This window comes from Vombatus ursinus, unplaced genomic scaffold (genome assembly GCF_900497805.2).
Source record: "Vombatus ursinus unplaced genomic scaffold, bare-nosed wombat genome assembly UNPS02015255.1, whole genome shotgun sequence".
Taxonomy (NCBI): domain Eukaryota; kingdom Metazoa; phylum Chordata; class Mammalia; order Diprotodontia; family Vombatidae; genus Vombatus; species Vombatus ursinus.
In genome coordinates this window covers 28,236,874-28,253,971 of record NW_020955033.1, presented here as the reverse complement: position 1 = coordinate 28,253,971, position 17,098 = coordinate 28,236,874, and the positions used below count along the sequence as shown (strand labels likewise).

Sequence of the window (17,098 nt, the reverse complement as noted above, 5' to 3'; positions counted from 1 at the left end):
TTAGAATTCATGATATTTGGATTAACAATAATTAATATAGAAAATAACAGGATCAATTTTATACTCCATTGCCTGTATATCTTATTTCCCAGTTACATGTAAAAACAATTTTTAACAATCATTTTTAAAACCTTGAGTTCCAAATTCTCTCCCTCCCTCCCTCCCCAAGCAAGCAGTTCGATACAGGTTACACATGTGTAGTCATGCAAAACACTTTCTTAGTAGTCATGTTGTGAAAGACTAACTATATTTCCCTCCATCCCATCCCATCCCCCCATTCATTCTATTCTCTCCTTTGACCCCGTCCCTCCAAAGTGTTTGCTTCTAATTACCCCTCCCCCAATATGCCCTCTCTTTTATCATCCCCCCCTCTCTTATCTCCTTCCCCCATATTTTCCCATAGGGCAAGATACATTTCCATACCCAATTGAGTATGTATGTTATTCCCTCCTGATCCTGCCCTACAGGAAAATAGAAGGGGAAGGGGATAAGAGGGAGAGGGTGTTATACAAGGAAGAACAGATTGGAGGAAGGGGTATTCAGAATGCATGCCATTGGGGTGTGGGGAGGGGAGAGATGGGGAGAGAGGGGTGAAAATTTGGAACTCAAAATCTTGTGAAAGTGAATGTTGAAAACTAAATATAAATAAATTAATTAAAAGAAAGAAAAGAAAAAATATAGAAAGTAACAACAACAAACAACAACTATGGGTTGCAGTTGTAAACTCTAGTAGTTAAATAGCCCAAAATAACTTATAAAATTTAATGGCAGAAACAAAAGAGCCAGGGACTGCACAGTGCTGTGGTTTTCTTATTTGATATGTGAATTCTGATGAAATCATATATATAGTTAGTGATTATTCTGCTTTAAATTGAATATTTATAGTGGACCAGAATTCACAATTTTCCAAAGTACGACAATTTAAAAATCTCTAATTGTTATGGGTTTTTCCACACATTGAGCACGAAGTGATAGGCATCTTCGCAGTTTCCACCCATTTTTTCCTTTGTCTGTCATTTGTAATCACATAGAACAAATCTAATCTCTATTCTATGTAATAATTAATAGTTATTATTATTATTATTATTATATTGTTATTGATAGCATTTGTATGGCCCCTACCATGTGCCAGACACTTTGCTAAGCACTTTTAAAATGTTATTTCATTTTCTCTTCACAGCAATTCTGGGAGGTGGGTGCTATTATTATCCCCATTTTACAGATGGGACAGAGTTGAGGTGACTTGTCCAAGGTCACATAGCTAGTAAGTAACTGAATCTGAATTTGAACTCAAATCTTCCTGACTGGAGGCCCAGCACTCTATCCACTCTGACACCTACCTGCCTATACTTGAAGGCAGCTACCATGCCTTATTCCCTAACCCCTAGGTTTTTCTCTTCTAAAGACTAGATGCCACCACTTCTTCCAGTGATATCCATATGTCATGTGTTCCTTCTCTAATCTAGTCACCCTGCCCAGTACAAGAGTTGTTCATCTTATCAATGGTTTCTTAAAATGTAGTACCCAGAAATGAACCAATAATTTACATGGGGAGGGGTAGTTAGGGGTCATCAGAACAGACTGCAGTAGAATGATCAGTTTTTTTCATCCTGGATACTATGCCTTCCCTAATATACCTAAGATTTCATTACTAGCATTTTTGACTGACTTCTCACTGTTGACTCATATTGAGCTTGCCACTCATTAACTCCCATATCTTTTCCATATAAACTGCCATGACTACCCCATATTGTAACTGTAAAGTTGTTTCTCTGTGACTAAATTTCAATATTAATATTTATTCTTATTAAATTAGATATTAATAGATTTAACTGAACCTTAGAGACTGTTAATATGTATTTTTAAATCCCATCACTGAAAAGTTACTAACACTTCTAGTTTTGTGTCATAGATTAAAAAAGAACAATATAAAATTTATATATATCCTTTTATATCCATATGTGTGTGTATGCATGTGTGTGCATCCTTTTAAACAACACAGAGCTGAACACATATCCCTTTTTAAACAGCATGGAGTTAAGCATAGATTTTTTTCATACTTCACTAATTACCTTCTTCATATAGTTTTTTTTTTAAAAGGAGGAAAGTTCTGTACTTATAATTTCATCAATGAGAGGAACTCCTGGCATGGAAACTTCCTCTACTAAAAGAGCTGTAACTTACAATCTTAAAAAATTGCTTAAATTACCAAGAAACTAAGAAATTTAATAGTGTATATCAGAGGCAAGACTTTAATCACAAAATCATGATCACAACAGTTATGGACTCCAAAGAATAACTGAAAAAAAAGTCCAATTAGAGGATATCTGTAAAGTAGTTATCCAGTCTCTTCTTTGGAAGACTTCCATGAGGAATGGCATGGGGGGTGAAGGGGTGAGTGAAGGGGAAGGCACACCACAGTCCTTGAAGGAGAACATTCCCTTTTGGCCCAGTTTTAATCATTCCCTTCTGTCCTGTATATTTTCTCCTTTATCAGTGTGCTGACCGTGATAATCAGAACTGAAAACAGTATTTCATATGACATCTAAATAGGATGGAGTTTGAATGCTGTTGATAAGTCCACTTAACTTTGGCAGTATACTCTCAAAAGTACAGAAAGAATGATCGTGTCTCTACTCCTGGAAGCTATGTTTCTGTTAATAGGGTTCAAGATCACTTTCACTTTCTCGGCTACCACATCGAACTACTGACTCATAGTGTATTTATAATACACAGAAACCCCTATACCTTTTTCTTCTCAGGAAAAAAAAAAACTGCTGTTTTTACCATGGTTTCCTCACCCCTTATTTGGAAAAAACTAAATTTTGTACTCAAGCATAAGACTTTACATGTATATCTAACTATTAAATTTCATCTAGGTACATTCAGCCCAATGCACTGGTTTTTCAAGATCTTTTAAAAATTCTGACTCTGTCATCCAGAATGTTCACTATCCTTCCCAGTTTTGTTTCTTATGAAAATTCAATGAGTATGTAAATTCTGTCTTTATCAAAGCCACTGGAAAAAATATTAAATAGGGCAATGTCAAGCACAGGTCACTGAGGAACTCTACTAGGCCATATAAAACTTACTCTATTAACTCTTTGAATTCATCCATTAAATCAATTTTGAATTTCTGGAGTCTAATAATTCTGTCAAAACAAAATGATATATGACTTGTCTATAATGCCCTTCATCACTCCAATATTGTAGATTCCATTCTATTCCTTTATAAAAAACCAGGACATTTTTTATCAACTTCTGCAAGAACTCTCCTATTCTATGCAATATTACAAAAGTCACAGACAAAGAGGCCCAATGATCACATCCAGAAGTTCTTTCAGAAAAAAAAAAAGGAAAACAGAAGTTCTTTCAGGGCTGTGTGATATAGTTATGGTGTGGTGTTGGTTGATGGAGTACCTCTGTTTTCTTGGTGTTAATTGTTAGGCCAAAATTAGCACAAGCAGCAGAAAATTGATCTATACTTTTCTGCATCTCAGCTTCAGAGGCTGAATTGAGTGCACAATCATCTGTGAACAAAAGGTCATGCATGTCTTTTAAAATCCAAAATTTTTAACGAATCACCTGGTCATCAATGTTGACCTCTTTCAAGAAATCCTTGTTTTTTTTTCCAGTTCTCATAATTTGTTTCTATTTTTCAAATTTGTTTTATTGGTAGTATTCTTATTAAACAGCTTTTCCTCATATAATTTACAATTTTAGAAATAGGGATCTCGCTTACCCTTCCTCTGAAATTTTTGAAATTTATAATTGTAATACTCCAGCCTAGTCCCTACTACAAAATAGGTTGCTATTCCTTTCCCTCCTTCATCCCTAATTATAAAGCTGCAATCAACTAGATAAAATTAAATAAGGATGGATATATTCCTTATTGACATGATACAGGTAAAAAGACTCTTACTGGTGCCTTATCTTGCTCACTTTATGTATTTTCAAGTAGGTCTTTCAGTATCACCTTAGTATAATGGGTGACATCTCTATTGGTTTTTATAAAGTTCTCATCATGCATGATGAAAAAGTAAAATGAATTGTATTTTGGTAGAAGTTTTTATACTCAATAGATAAAAATAAATGTTTCCTTGCTCTTTAGGATAAGGTCTGAAAATGCTTTAACAGAAAGTCATGGTCCTTTCAAAAGTTTGCTGGATTTTGTTTGAATCCCAGCACTCAGCCATTTACTATATTCAGAAATCATTTAACCATTGTGGACTCAGTTTCCTAAAAAACAAGGTGAGATTAGATTACATGAAATTTAAGGTTCCTTCTAGATTTAATTATTTTAATTTTCTCTTATTTTTATTAAGTTATATCTTCACATCGTATTCATTTCTGAATATGTTCCTTCACCAGGGACCATCTTTTCTTGCAAAGAAGAGTGAAAAAAATAGTCAAGCAAAATTTATATATTAGCTATTTCTGGTAATACATAGAATATCTTCCCAATGCAATAAAGAGAAAAGAGGAGCATTTATCTTATTATTGGTGATTTGAAGCAAGCTTTCATGTAGTTATTAATAATTTATAATTCTTTTAAGAATCATTTCTTACTTTCCTTTGAAGTTATCTACTGGGGAATGGATCTTGGCCTTACATATTTCTGTTAACTCTCCATAATTATGACGCATCAGATCTTGATCAGAGGTATTTTATGAAAAGCCCTCCCCTACCCATTCAATGATTTCCCATCTAATTTTTTTCTTATATTGTTCTTACCAAAGTTTTTGATTTCCCCATAATTTAAATTATCTGGTTTTTTTTAATCACCTCTGTCTTTCATTTGTTTAAGAATGTTCTTAGAAGTCATGGTTGTAGTAAACTAATCTCATTATCTTGTTGTTTTTCTTTTTCCTGCCCTGCTCTGGTATTTTCAACTTATTGTGGCCTGTTATAAAAACCAATTTTTGCCAAAACTGTTTTCCAATTTTCCAAGCCATTCTTGTTAAATAGAAAATTATTTCCCAAATATTTTTAATTGTAATCTTATTGAACATTGAGTTATTTAGTTCAATTATTTCTTATTGCTCTTTTCTTTTCATTTATGGATCTAATTTTCTATTTTTAAGTTGTACCAAAGAGTCTCAATGGTTACTTGCTCTATCACAAAATCCTTGAATTGACTTAATTAAATTAACTTGCTATTCTGATTTTTCTTCCTCTTCCTAATTTTTCTTTCTGTTCACATGTAAGTATACTTTTCAAAAGTCTTTTCTACTCTAATTACAATTTCTAATTTTAAGGACCTTTCTTTGGCTGTGCCCTTTTACGATAAGTTTTCTTTTACTTTTCCTTCCCATTTATTTCTTTTTCACTCCAATATACTTTGAGTCCTTTTCTCTGACTCATATACCATACTCTTTCCTTCTTTATTCTCTCTGTGTCACTCATGAGAGTAGATCTTTTTAACCTTAAATGTGAACTTCATTCTGAATTCCATTGCTATGTTATTTCATTTGTCATCTATCCTATCCCCATTTCAGCTACTGTGCCTCAATCTTGTGTTTTCAACCCCCTATTATTAGGGAGTGACAGGAGCTGTTCCTTCTCAGAACAAATTCCAGGAGGAAAAAAATGTCTGAAGCAGTGTTTTTAGTCCCCTTTATCACAGGTACAGAAATTCAATATCTCTTAGTGCAATCTGTGCTGTGTGTTCTTTCATTCACTATCCTTCATTACTTTCATCTATACTTTCCATGTTCGAATAGATCCTTTGTCTAACACATCTTTGATGGTAGGGTTTAGAATGATTCCCTACTGTGGGTAGAAATTAACAGGACCCCTTCCCCCACCCCCTTACCTGCATTTCAACTTTGATTTTGAAGCCTGTGGCGTTGTGTTGCCTTTGCTTTGTTCACCATGTGGATTAAGGGTGAGAGGTAGGGATGTTGAATGGGAGGTTTAAGTATGACCTTTGACAGATATAATTGTATTTTTACCTTGCATGGAGTTTCTGTCTTCTTGTCTTATGAACTATACTTTATTCCATATCTGGTACATGATTTGTTTTTCTGAGATTTTTTCATTGGAGAGATTTATAGAAACCATCTCCACCATCTTGTTAATCACATGGCTTACAATGTTTCTCAGACTAGAGGATTTCAAAGGATGTTTTCTGCACTAAATTCTATGATCCTATGATTGTCTTCAAATGCATTGCAGCATGTTTTTTTTTTTACCACATGATTCTTTATTTTGAAAAAAGATAATATTGTATCATTTGAAGTGAAGTTTTAATTCCTCAATGATTATTGATAAAAGAAATAGAAAAGTTGAAAAGCATAGAGTAGGTCTTTTTATTGTTTTTTTAATTAAAGTACATGATACAAAGTCTACAAATGAATTAATATCTCAATTTTATAAGTATCAGAAGCCTGATAGGAAAATTTGCTGTCTTTGCTCACACATGGTCCTATTATTACTTTAATGCCAGCCTTCTAAATGCATCATTTTCTTTTGTACATCATGTTCAAGATGCACTTTCAAAAATTAAGAAGCTTAAAACTCAAGACGAAAACTGTTTTTAACTTAATAAGAATAAGAACTTGACAATGAGTTTGCAATGAAGTACTGAACCTTAAAACTTAAAGCTAATATCAGGATACTTTGTGTGTGTGTGTGTGTGTGTGTGTGTGTGTGTGTGTGTGTGTGTGTAGTCAGAGAGACAGAGAAACAAAGAGAGAATAATGACACACCATTCTTGTGATACTAAGGACACTGCAATGACATTATCTGTCATGAGTAGAACATGGATTTTCAACCATTTTGTAATATTTTTGAAAGATTTTCAATGAGAAATTTTAAATATTTGAACAGATTACCAGGAGGGCATTCAAAAATTCTTTCCTTGAGGACTTTGAAAATGTGATGTAGTTTTACCAACTAGTGAAAGATATGGATAAGGTCGTCTCTATTGTTTCTTCAAGAGGTAATATTCTGTGACCCTCCTGACTGAAGACAGATATGTAATTAGATTTTTCCAGTTTTTTTTAAACATTACTTAGATTCCATCATTAGTTTTATGCTCTTCTGTTTTAAAATTTTTGTGTCCTTCAAGCTGAATTCTTTTTTCCTCATAAATATTTTCCATTTACATTTGTTTGAAGATATTAAATAATTTAAAAATTGAGAAAATGTGACTTTTCATTGAAATTCTCAAGTAAAAAAAGGACTACGACTGTATCTGCCTTATGCCTCAAAAATAAGCCACTTAGATTTTTTAAAAAATATGGATATTATCCATACAGTATCAAAACATAAAGGTTAAAGAAGAAAATTCGGTCAACGGAGATATTTTAATATAAAATAGCTTGATGTTTTGGAGTTGTGTACTCCAACATTTCTTATCCATTTTCTATTGGATCATTATTTTAACATCATACGTTATACTTGCTTAACAGAGTCAGTGTGGTACAGCAACAGAATACTGGATTAGGAAACAAAGGAACTGGGTTCACATCCTAGCTTTGATATTTACTACCTATCTTGTTCAAGTTAGTTAGCTTTCATGAGTTTCAGTTTCCTCATCTGTAAAATAAAAAGATTGGAAGAAGATCTTGCACTATGCTGATTGAATTCCTTGTTCTCAAAACCAGAAATTGTCTGACATGTACTCTAACTTTTTGGGAGAACATATTTTAAAGATTTTAGAAAAATAATGAATAGATCATTATTCCATTGTTTCAGTTGTGTCCAACTTTTCGTGATTTCATTTAGGGTTTTCTTGGCAAAGTTACTGGAGTTGTCTGCTATTTCCTTCTCCAGCTCATTTACAGATGAGAAAACTGAGGCAAACAGGTTTAAGTGACTTGCCCAGGGTCACACACCCAGTAAGTGTCTGAGGCTGGATTTGATCTCAGGAAGATGAATCTTTCTGATTTCAGGTCCAGCATTCTATCTATTCTGCCACGTACCTGCCCTAATGAATGGATTAACACGGACTAAATTTCTACAGGTGAAGTCAGCCTTGGTGAGATGGAAAGCTCTCAAGAAGGAAATTGTAGAAACATAAAAAGGAAATGGTTCTGATGATGAGGAAAAATGAATCAATTTGGAGACCCTAACTTAGCTGTAACTTGATGGTCAACTTAGATTTTAAACAGATAGCTAGAAAAGATAGAAGCAAGGGCAGAGAAAGGAGGATGAATATAAAAGTGTGACACAAATCTATAAGAATGGCACATTCTTACATGTACAAATGTGAGATCTAATACCTAATCAGTTGAGGCTGGCATAGAAAGCCAAGGACATCAATTTTTTTTAAAGCTTTATTAATGAGAGAATAGGATAAAAGAAGAAGTGAACAAATTGTAGGAGTAGATTGGGTCAATGATAAAAGGTGATGCAGCAAAAGGTATTTTTGTTCAAATCTTACTTTGCTTTTGTTTTCTCTGCCACAATAAAGAATGATCTTTGTGTTAGAAAAAGATAAACAAAAATGACTAATAGGGAACTGAAATTAAAGAAGGGATATTGTAAGAAAACCCCAAAGTATCTTAGTTGGGTTCAAGTCAGCTAGACCAAGTGAATTACAATGTAGGATATTGAAAAAACTGTCAGATGAGCTACTGAGCCACTGTCTATGATCTTTTTTTAAAGATAAAAGGAAAAGAAAGAGAAAGGCTCTGTAACGGTAAAAAACGGACAATTGTTTTCAAAATTAAAAAAAAAACCTGAAATGATATCTATAAACTACAAGTCAGTGAGTTTGACTTTGATTCCTGGCAAAATTACAGAAAGTATTATTAAAGAAATGGTTAGTGAACACTGAGAAAATGAAGCAATTATTGTAAAGAGCTGGAATGTCTTCATCAGGGCATATTCAGATTAGCTATGCCAAGTTAAACTCACTTCTACTTTTTCACTGATATTGTTTGATAAAAGTTTGATGAGGTCTCTCATTCTATTCCTGTGGAAATCATGGAGAGATATGTGTTAGATTATGGAATAAGGTAGAGTCAGAATGAGTCCCATACTCAGATACAAAGAGCAGTTCAAAAGAGCAGTAGTTCTATCATGCTAGTAGAAAAAGCAAAAATAAAAATTCATAATATTGAGAAGGATAAATATGGGAACAATTATGGCATGATTAACAAAAAAGCAATATTGTTATTAAACATTTATTTTCCATATAGCATAGCAAAGGAAAAGCTAGCTCTATTGCAAAGCAATAGCAAATGAATTATTGGTTCTTCCCTCAGAGATGAATAAATGTAACAGAAAGATAAACAAAATGAAAATTTTGAACAAATAACAGATTATCAACAAATGAACAAAACTAAAATAAATGCAAAATTAGAGGAGAAATTGGTGAAATAGAAAACAGAAAAGTCCATATAAATGATAAACAAACAAAAAAAAGAATCTCAACTGTTCCTTATGACTCTTACCACCTTTCTTTCATAAAATGGAGTATGGGAGATGGGTGGCATTCAATAAATATAGAGTCATAATGATGATAGTAAGGTGAAACTCATAGTAAGGGGAATAGAAAACGTATGTATAGAAAGGAAAGACTTTGTTCAATTCCTGGCTGATCAATATGCAGAAATAAGTGTTAATTATAGAATCATAGGTTGAGAGCTGGAATGGACATCTAGAAACCATTCATTTTATAAATGAGGAAAGAGAAGTCCTCTGATTCCAAATCTGGTGTTTTTTCCATTCTACTTCAAATAATGATGGTAGAAAAAGAAACAGGAAAGAGTTCAAAAGACATGAGGAAAAGTATTGGGGAAAGTAAGAAAGAAATTTGAATGTCCCTTTGAATAGAAGAGCATAATTTGTGGATTGCATAATTTAAGTCTGCTACCTGTTCTGTGTGTCTATTTCTGCCTATCTCTGTCTTGGTCATTCTGTTTCTCAGTGTCTGTATCTCTGTCTCTCTCTCCTTCCTGATTTGAGGTTACATGGCACACTATGATGGATACCTCTCAGAAATTAAGACTAGCAAACCTGAGAATAGGGCCCTACTTGCCCAAGGCTGATGATAGAATATAACATGAAGGATTGACAGAGTGGTGTCAAAACAAAGGAAAGTCTATTGTAGGACATAAAAAGTTAAGTATAAGGTGGAAGAAGCAAATATTCTTAGTTTATAGAGATAAGAACCACATCTATTATTTCTTCTACCAATAATGGTCTGTACCTTCTCTGAACCTTACTGAGAGATTAAGTGACTTGCCCAGGGTCATATAACCAGCATGTGTTAGAGGCAGGCAGGACTTGGGTCCGTGTCTTCCTGGTTTCAAACGCAATCATCTATCTAATATGTCATGCTGTCTCATGTTTTAAAAACTGCCATATTTGGAGGTAACAGGGAATCTCTTTTGCTGATCAGTTGAGGAGCTCAATCTCTGTCCTACTACAAGTATTACTTTGCTTAATTATATCTCATGTTTTATTTCCCTCTATGGGTATTGATTTAGCCAGACCCTTTGTCTCTGAGAAAAAAGTGAAGTAAGCTGGAAATGGGAGATAAAAAGAATAAAGTTGTAGAAACAAGTGGGGAATAGACATAAAAGAAAGTACTAATAAAAATACTTGAAAACAGAGATGGAGAAGAAAGAAATGTGGGAAGCAAAACATTTTCAAAGGGAATGAGTGAACTTTATTTTTTTTTAACTTTTTATAGATACTTTCTTTAATACTTTCTTCTACTTGTACTTCTTCTTGAGGTAGTAAGTGTGCAATCTTTATTAATAATCCTTCACTTGTTGAACTACGAAGAAATGCACATACCACGAAAGGTCCAGTACTCTGTGGTTTGTGCCTACAGACATCAGTGATAACTGCTTCCAGATTAGCGACTATCTCATTATTGGGCATATCCAGCACTGCTATTTGGGTCTGGAGAAAGTCCCCTCTTTCTTCATCTACTGCAATCTCATGTCCGGTTTTAAAGAATTCTAGCATTTTCACGATGTCGTGATTGATGGAATTTTGGGAAAGCCTGGGAAATCTTTTCTTAAGTTTCCTTCTTAATGGCTGAAGTGCTGGCGTCATTTCTGGGACACTTACGTAAAAATCTGCCTGGATTTCATCATCCAAAGTCTTCTGAATCAGAGCAGATCCTCCGGCAAACGCAGCTCTGTTCTCTTCTGCGATTTTAATTTCGGATTCTTTCTCTGTAAATACCAGAATTTTTTTAGCCTTTGAACTAAAAGAATATGAGAAATTATGGACACTGACAAATGGCTCCACCTTTTTCTTCTTCTTCTCCAGTGTCATATCCAGTGTCAAATCAAAATATACACCTTGCTTTGGGCTAGAATAGTCCAGAATTTGAAATTTTTTAGTAAATTAATTGCTTTATCCACTTCATAAATCTGCCTTGGGAGTAAGCGTTTTAAGTTGACATCGTCCTCAGGTTCACCCTCCATGTAAGTGTATGTCTTTAGCTTTTCTGTATCGTCTGTTTTTTGCATCTGAAGTTTGCACTTTAGAGCCTTTTTTCTGCTTTTTTTGCAGGTTTTGCAGCAACATAATGTCTTTTGGCTGCCTGAACATTCACAATACAAGATGCAGCAGAAGCATTATAAGTGATCCTGGAGAAACATTGCCTCTGGTACTGAAGGAAAACTCTCGCGAAGCAGCTCGTGGCCATCGCCATCTTGACCGGCACGCTGCGATGAGTGAACTTTAAAAGAGAAGAAAAAGAAATGAGAATGATGTAAAAGTAAACAGAATTAATAACCATCACTGCCATCTATTATGTGTCGTGGGAAACTCTTAAGCAAAATAACTTCTATCTATTTCCAAAACTTGAGCCAAAGTTTGGGAGGAAATTTTATTCTTTGGCAGGAAATTATATAGACTTTCTAAAATAAAAAAACTTTAGAAAATTTGTTAACATCTATGCTCCCCTCCCCCGCCCCCGTGACCCTAATTATAGCAAGCATTAGACAGACACTCCTTTTTCCTTGATGCCAAAGTAGAGAGGAGAGTGGGTATTTGAGATCCACAAATGAAAAACAAAAACTCACAAGCTCTTAAAAGGAGAATTTTTAATAAGAAAGATTTTGCTTCTCTCACAAAACTTTGAATTGGTTTTGCAGTCTGAGTAAACCAATTCATGTAAAAGAAACCCTTCAGTTTCAGGAGCAAAAATCAGATTTTAAGAACTCTTTGAAAACTTTTAAAAAAGAGGGAAAAAAAAAGAAATGTTCTGCATGCTAGCACCTTCTGGCTAAAACTTTTAAATTAAAATGAATTAAATTAATAATTATGAAATCCATCATTGAAAGAAAACTTTTAAAAAAATGTGAAATTTTCTTCCAGCTTTAGAATCTTTTCATTTTCAAAGCTTCCTAACACAAAAGCAGCTCTTCCCCACCTTCCTATGATTCTTGACAGAGAGTTGCTGCTCAGAAATCTCATTATCACAGAAGCCTTTAACTGCATGTATCTTCTGGAAACAATGAAATGAGGTCAGATACCAAGTGCTCCAGAGCCAGGAAAGCTGTCATACCTGCCAATATCTGGGGATGTGGTTAATAATGCTTTTCAAATGAAACATTTTGATCCAAAACATTTTTTGTTTGTTTGCTCACTTACATAGTAGTTTTCAAGGGGAAATAAATGATATGGATGATTTAAATGGGTTTGGATTGGATGAAAGTTATGGTTGGATTTTCCAAATCCCTCAGAGAAGAAGATGGTATTTGGGTAATAACTATAATGAATTTTAAAAAAACCAATATATCAATTGCTTTTTCCAAGTCACCTTCATGAAACAACAGTTTCATGGTCCCCTAACCTCTGCTTATCAGCACTCCCTGATCCCTGACACTGACAAATAATTTAACTTAATACAGCACAAGTTCATTAAGAACCTACTAAGTTTAGGGCTAGGTGTTAGGTGTTAGGAAAATAAAGACAAACATTTTTTAAAAAAATCCTCAAGGAGCTTAAATTATGCCAGGGAATAGAGAATATACACAGGTAAATAATTATAATATGACTTGAGGAGAGCAAGAGATACAACATGAAAATAATTTGTTTATGAAATAATTGGGGTTTTGAAAGGCACAATGGAAGTGAAGGACAGAGTAGGATAGGGAATAGGGAGGGGAAAGGCAAGGGTGGATGGGCATACAAAGGTAGAGGGTAGTATTGCAGAAGGGGGTTTCATTGGCAGACTACTTCTGAATTGTAGATGTTAGGAAAGGAAAAGTTTCTAAGCTAAAGTAGGAGAAATTAGTTGATGGGTCAAATTATCCAGAGCCCTGTGCTGAGGGAGGGTTGTATTGAATTATTACCTCTCAAAGAACAAAGAATGAATGAATTTTTTAAAAAAAATTAATTAAGCACTTACTTTGTGAAAAGCACATACTAGCACTCTGCACTAGGCTCTTGGAATAAAAAGACAAAAATAAAACAGTCCTTGCCCTCAAAGAACTTACATTTTATCAGATAGTCCTAAACATGTCTGTACAAGATAAATTAAAAAAAGAAAAAAAATTAATGAGAGAGTTAAGGTTCAAGGAAATGAAAAGATGTCCTCATATCACATCCATGGCTCCATAGCTATTTAATAAGAAGGTGGGCTTGAACCATGAGGGAGATCAAAACAGGTATCTCAGCTTTGAATGTCTGGTAATCCATTCCAGAAGGTGAGACTGGCCCCATACCTCCTAATGGCTTAGAAGGAATGAAGTGTTGTCAAGTAACCTGAATGACAAGTGAGTCAAAGAAGAAATCAAAGAAACAATTAATAACCATGTGAAATAGAATGATGATGATGATGCAAGATACTTAGTCCTCAGTGGAAAACTATGTATCTGACAACCTGCACTAATAGAATAGAGAATTAGCAATGAACCAAATGAACAGTAAAAAATTAGGAATCATCAAATAGGGAAAAAAAAAGCACAAAAGAGAAAAACCTCAAAATTCAAAGACAGGTAGATGAAGTGGAAAATAAAAAGGCCAAAGAACTCACAACTGAAAGCTGGTTCTTTGAAAAGACTGAAAACAAAAACCAAGAGCCCACTCTTCTCTTCATTGGCTTTTTGAACCTCTTTTGCCATTTGGGTTAGGCTATTTTTTAAGGTGTATTTTTTTGGGTGTCCTTTAGCAAGCTGTTGACTTGTTTTTCATGATTTTCTTGCATCATTCTCAGTTTTCCCTCTACTTCTCTTACTTGCTTTTCAAAATCCTTTTTGATCTCTTCCAAGGCCTGGGACCAATTCATATTTTTCTTAGAGGCTTTGGATGTAAGAGCTTTGACTTTGTTGCCTTCTTCTGGTTGTATATTTTGATCTTCTTTGTTACGAAAGAAAGATTCTATGGTCTGACTTTTTTTTTTGCGCAGTTTGCTCTTGATCCCAGTCAATTACTTGAGTTTTAAACTCTTTGTTAAGATAGGGGTCTGCTTCCAGTGTGGAGAATGTACTGTTCCAAGCTTCAGGGGTTTTGTGCAGCTGTTTTCAGAGATACTTCTAGAGACCTGTAAATTTTCAATTATTCCAAGATGGTGCGATCAAAGGTGAGGTGTTTACTCCTTTCCTGGCCTGTGCTCTGGCCTATGAGTGACCACAAGTGCTCTTTTCTGCCTTGGAACTGTGAGGAGGTTTCCCTCTCTGCAGCCACTACAAGCTCCTCCATGCCAGTGCTCTTCCTCACCCCAGGACTGCCACCCAGAACTGTGACCCAGATCCAACCACAGGCAAAACGAGAGAATCTTGCACCAGTAGTGAGATCCCTACAATCCCCCTCTGATCAGCCACTTGATTCCCCCTCAATCTGTGGGCTAGAAGCTCTAGAAGCAGCTGCCTCCCCATTGCTGAGCTCAGGGACTGGGGCTGGGGCTATGTTTCTCTCTCACTGCTGGCACAGACTTTTCCTACTGACCTTCTAAGTTGTTTTTGACATTCATGGGTTAAGAAGTCTGGAAACCACCACAGCCACCTGTGATTCAGTCCTCTGAGGCCTGCTCTGGGTTCACTGAGGCCTGTGTGCCCACACTGAACTGTGCTCCCCTCCCAGCCTGGTGCAATATACCTTTCTGATCAACCATCCAGGCTGTCTTGGGCTGGAAATTTGTTTCACCCTGTCTTTTTGTGGGTTCTGCTGCTTTAGAATTTGATTAGAGTCTTTTTACAGGTATTTGGAGGGGTTTGGGGGAGAGCTCAAGCAAGTCACTGCTTTTAATCTGCCATCTTGGCCTTTTTGAGCTAAGATATTTACAAGTTCTCACTCTGAGTGAGGCAATGCCCATTCAATGATTAAGGCTGCTTAAGAGCCAAGGGGGGGCAGCTAGGTGGCACAGTGGATAGAGCACCGGCCCTGGATTCAGGAGGTCCTGAGTTCAAATCAAGCCTCAGACACATAACACTAGCTGTGTGACCCTGGGCAAGTCACTTAACCCCCATTGTGCAACAACAACAACAACAAAAAACAAAACAAAAACAAAAATAAAAACAAAACAAGAAGTGAGCCAAGGGATGTCGCCTTTGAGCAGGAAAAAAAAATAAATCAAACTGGGAGGGGAAGACCCTTAGGATTTCTGGCTTAAAGGGAAACAATTATTATTTACATTCACTCTGAACCCAAACAATAACCCAAACAAGTGGTGCTTGGGTAGAGACCTATTATTGACCAATCAATGAGAGGCACAGTGAATTGGTTTAAGGTGTGGTCTTTAAGAAAGAAATCTAGCCAGTAAACCCTATGATATCTAAGTAGGTTTCTGCTTTCAAAATTGACCTTCCTTTGGGCAAAGCACCGTTAGGTAAAGGATGATACCCCACATGAAGAGAGGAAAGAAGTTGAAAGGGAGAGGAGAGGGAGAAGAGAGGCAGTCCAGTAGTAGTATATCAGCACACCAAGCAGGGGTGCTGTGCACCTTGATGAGCAAGCTCAGCTGAGAAGTTGAGCCATTCCTTGAAATGCCACCTTGCAGTGAACTCTTTGAGGATTTTCTAGAGAAAGAAAGGACATTGAGGTCTGACTGTTCTAGAATCATGAATGACCTGGGTCATGTGTGTTTCCTGTACATATGCCTGAATATTAATATTAAAATTTCTGTCCCTTCTTCCTTCCCCCTATTGACTTTGTGTTTTTGTGGGAGAGTGAGACCCAGTTTTTGGTTTTTTTTTTGTTTGTTTGCTTTTTTGGGTTTTTTTTTTTTTGGTTAGGGAAGGAGATATGCTTGTCTATGTAGATTTAGAGTTGAAAGTCATCTAGTTCAGTGGTGTTAAACTCAAATAGAAACAGATCCCTGGAGATGCATATTGACTTAGAAAATCACAAATTAGCATTATCAATGTTATATTGTATATTTTTAAAAATTCCCTATTACATTTTAATCTGGTTTGGGCCACACTCCAGAGAGAGTTTGAAACCTCTGATCTAATTCAACTAATGCAATCTATAGATTAGGATTAAGCAATTTAGTAGGGGTAAATTGCTTGCCAACAAGACACAGAGAGTATTTGGCAGAGTCAAGATTCAGACACAGCTTCTCTGACTTTAGATTAATTACTATTGTTCTTGTACCATGCTGCTTATATTATACAATTCAACAAGCATTTATTAAGCATAAAAGACACTGGGGAAGTTTATATATACAGATAAGCAAATACAAAATATATAAGAAACAATACAAAGTAACCTCAAGAGGTAGATAACACTAATAAAGAATTAGATTAAGAAAGGTCTCATGTAGGATACAATAACCCACCTGGACCTTGATATAAGTAAAAGTTTCTATCAGGTGAAGATGGGTAGGATGTGCATTTTAGGAGGATAGAAGGGTATGGAGATGAGAAATGAATCATTATGCTTGGAGAAATGGTAACCTGTCAGTTTGACTTGAAAGTACAATAATATGAAACAAGACTAAAAAGGTAAGAGGGAGGCAAATTGTGGAGGCCTTTCAATACCGGAAGGATCATTTTGTGCTTTTTCCTTAAGGTAGTAGAGAACCAGTAAGGGTATTTTAGTGGAGGAATGAGACAATCAGAGTTGTGGGGTCAGATATCAATTTCACAGCTCTGTGGAGGATCAATTGGAAAGGGATTTACTAGAAGTAGGGAAACAATTAGTAGGCTATTGCAATACTCTGGTTGAAATGTGATGA

At 35.3% G+C, this 17,098-nt stretch overlaps 1 pseudogene; it reads right to left on the bottom strand.

The window, feature by feature from the left end:
• The window catches only part of LOC114031769, a 53,847-nt pseudogene extending 42,221 nt beyond the window's left edge, over positions 1-11,626 (bottom strand).
• Positions 11,627-17,098: the final 5,472 nt, after the last annotated feature.